At 35.8% G+C, this 4070-nt stretch overlaps 1 pseudogene; it reads right to left on the bottom strand.

The window, feature by feature from the left end:
* Positions 1–893: 893 nt before the first annotated feature.
* On the bottom strand, positions 894–3386 carry LOC128207729 (uncharacterized; annotated as a pseudogene).
* Positions 3387–4070: the final 684 nt, after the last annotated feature.

The following is a 4070-nucleotide window of genomic DNA, read 5'->3' as shown; positions in this document are numbered from 1 at the left end:
ACACTGGCTGCTTACCGAGTAGAAAGGAACTTGGACCGTATTTAAATTTAAATATATTTTCTTCTCCTTATTCAGTATTACTTTAATTTAGCCAACCAGCCAAATGCTTTTCTTGCCTATCAATTTAAATTATACTTTAAAAGGACGGTCGCAAAAATCCGTTCAGTTACAAAAAAGTAGAAAAATACAATTTAACGTGAAAAGTATAGAAATAATTTTAAAATAAGAGCTGGTTATTAAATGCTTTGAAGCACCCCCCCCCCCCCCCCCCTATACACATACATATTTTAAATACTCACTTTTTGGAGGGAAATATCTGAAAAATTTTATATTTCACAAATTAATGAAAGCCCCATTACTAATACGCTGTTGAAACATTGTTTTGACCCGTGTACTTGGTGTTATATAAGGTGCGTAAATTTGTTAACGCCTATTTCATATCATTCTTACGACACCCGTCACGGTATTGTTAAATAAATGACATTAACATTTGATACTATAAAAAGCATGGATGATTCAGCGGCTAAGAATTCGTTCCAAACTAATGAAAAAATGAAATTTGGAAAAAAAAACTAAATTACCATTCTAAATGCCTAAAACAATTATGTTTGTTACCGGTGTTATGTCCCCAAGAAATAAAGTTGGTTGGTCGGAAAATCTTCCTTTTCTAAAGCTTTTTGATAAGCTATGTTGACAAACATTGCACTGCTCCGTCTAACCAGGCAGATGTGTATTTTGCAATGTCATCATCCCCTACTTTCATGTTGTTTTCTACGTATGAACAACAACAAAGATCTTAGTGGTGATGGATTATTTTATTGCTAGGTGCCAGCAAGCATATAATTTAAATTCGACGTTATCAATTCTGGTCATATTAGTCGAATCGCGTTTGAGATAAACATTAATCTATTTTCCTGACGGTGAGAAAACTTTCACGTTGTTTTTGTATAAAGCTACATATATTTTACAGTTTTTAAGATCAAAATGCATAGTTTGGACACTTTCTATACCATCCACATCAGTGAGAATATTTTCGAGTTTTAGACACCAGCTGTATCAAATTCTTGCTATAACTGCTGACAAGAAAGCCCCCGTCACTCGTGGAACAAACACCTTCAGGCTCTGTCATTTCTTTATCACTGTATACACCTAACACTTCGCCAGCTAAAGACAGTTTTGTGACCGTATTCTTTATAGTGTCAGAGACGAACACGAGATCTTCCGTATTCAAACAGCACACATAATGCGGACGTAGAAACATAGCCTCACCGTTGTAAAATGAGAACGTTTTCAACGGAGTGCCTTGCAGATCAATCAATTCCACCTTATCCGGGTCGACAAATGTTATTACAAATGCACGTAGCTTGTGAACGTAGTCAATGCCCCGACAATCACCATCGACTTTGAGAAATACCTCTTGGCTTCTAGAGTCCAACGCGATGATTTGATCAAATTTCTTCAATTGCAAAGTCACCGCAATTTTATCATTGGGTAGAATTGTAACATCCCAGGGGGCGGCGCATAGTTTGAAATATCTCACAATACTGTTGTACTGGATGTCTACAATTTTGACGGCGCTGATGTTGCAATCGGCCACAGCCATCGTGGTAGGGGTGACAAGCACACATCCCGTCATTCTACAGCTATTTTCATCCATTGGGGACTGGACTAGAACTTCCTCTGTCATGCTAAACTTCAGTTTCGCCATATCTGCTGCCGATGAGAATTTTTTCGTTGATCGGAAATGTCTTGATGTGCGAGAGGACCTGTTTCTATAATATGCAAGTAATGTTTTAATTATATGAAGACTTTGTTTACATGACTGAATTCATCTAAACACTTATTTATATGGAATAAAGATTATGCTCTAAAATTATAACATACTACAGTCAATACTCTTTGTATTAACAGAACTACAGCTTATGACAAAGGCACAGTTTGAAATATCATAGCACTGTTTGAACTGCGAATAAAACTATTGAATGTTTACTCTTTATTATTTGGTGTTACCTTTTCAGCTCTTTGTACTTTCTACAGTTAATTACATATGTTGATATCATGGCACTGTTTGAACTGCGGATAAAACTATTTTAATGTTTACTCTTTATTCCTTCTCAGTCACGCTGAGATCATGATTGCAGCTGGCAAACCATGACTGAGATACCGAAAGCTTTATCAGGAAACTGCACAACCATGCCTGCGAATCAAGCTGCGATACATGTTCACGTAATTCTAACACAATAGCGTAACTGCGTAAATATAGTGACAAAAGCGTAATGGGAGAAGCCAGCGTAAAATGTCTTCAGGAAACCAAATGGGTAGTTTCAAGCCTGATTTAGCTCAAGGGAGAAGAATGCGCAATCGGTGAACTAATCGATCACACTTGTAAAGAAATATTAGTTGCATACTTTGAATCGATATGTTATTATCAGGCTTGAATAGAGTGAGTTATAGGAATGCATGACCTCGAATATTGAAGAAGCAGGATTTCTGGTATTATTTTTTAAACTTTGAGATTCTGGCGTAAATTTATGTGTTTTCAATTGAACGCATTAATAGTTTAAGCCATTAAGATGCTCCGTCCTGCTCTACCTCAATCCATGAAAACTTCAGGGACAATCTATATCACTCTTCATAGCACTTTAAACATATTAGAACGTGAATCAAAGCAATGCGCCTAACTGCTTTTAAAACTATAAAGGAAGAGATTGGTTGAACCTGCTAAACATCTCAATTATTGTCGGTCCTCCTTCTACAGGAGATAATTTCCACGAGAACTGACGAGAAATATTCACCAGCCAACTTGATGCAAGAAGTCACAGAAGGGACACAATGTGACCCTTCAAATGGTAAGTTTGTTTTGCTCATGTATAACATTTTAATATAAAACAATTATCGTTTTAAGTTTGTGTGTTAGATGCGTGAATATGTACACTAACATAAAATTTACTATTCTTGAAAAAAAAACCTGAACATATCTGTTTGAAACAATACATCGTCTTGTTTAAGGGTAAGGACGAAATGCATGTTGAATAACATTCTATAGCTAACATCCTCAATTTCAGTACAAAAATACATACTTATAAATATAGTTAATAGATAAAATGATAACAGGATGTTTTGAGCATATATCCTCATCAACATCACTTTATCTAGTTGAAACGAATCCCGATAGCGACAATACCGCTCTGAAAAGCACATCACCGGATGATCTAAATGAACAAAAGACGAATGCGAACTATGAGAATAAAGATTCGTCGAACATGGACACAATGAAGAAAGAATTATACACATGGTCTTCCTGGGCTTCTACGAAATCAGTACCAGGTGAGGGATATTAGATGTTAAAACCATGAGACACTTAGTTACTTTTGTTGAAGTTCCATTTTCGTTATATGGCAATCAAATTGTAAAATAAGTATTCTATTTATAAAACCGCTTTATTATTATATTCCAAACATTCCTTTTTTCGTTGTCGCCCTGCATTCACGGCAAAAGCAAAGGGTGAGCAATTGTTGACGGATTACTAATGTCAATGTTTACAGCCTGTGAGTAAATAAACGATAGATATTAAAGATCGAAAACATAACAATTCAACAACTGTTATTATAAAAGACAAAACATATCACACATACAGACGTAAAGCTTTGTTTTATGACAGGAAATGGAATTGTCGATATCTGAAGGGATTTGTCTGAAAGTGGTGGAATATTACGGAGATTTCTACGGTGTGCAGAGAGGCAATTTCGATCACTTTGAACCAAAATCAGAATATTCATAGGAAGGATTATATTCTGCTCAACACATGTTTAGAAATCGAATGGAAAACAAATCCAGAGACCTGCCAATTCAATTCGATAATTTTACAGAGAACGCTCAAAAAGCAAAAGGTCATGGCGGAGTAGGGCTTCGTCCTTCAAAGATTCCGCTATCCTCGAATGTACTAACCTAGCAACAGTACAGGAAGATACATCAAATAATCGAATATATGTCTGAAAGTTATAAGACATTTGGCATCTTTAAAATAGATTACCTCTTTCGCCGAGTTTATGCTTGTTAACAATGTTGCA

Source organism: Mya arenaria, chromosome 11 (assembly GCF_026914265.1).
Source record: "Mya arenaria isolate MELC-2E11 chromosome 11, ASM2691426v1".
In the NCBI taxonomy this organism is placed as follows: Eukaryota; Metazoa; Mollusca; class Bivalvia; order Myida; family Myidae; genus Mya; species Mya arenaria.
The sequence above is the reverse complement of the archived record's forward strand: the minus strand, read 5'-3'. Positions and strand labels throughout refer to the sequence as shown.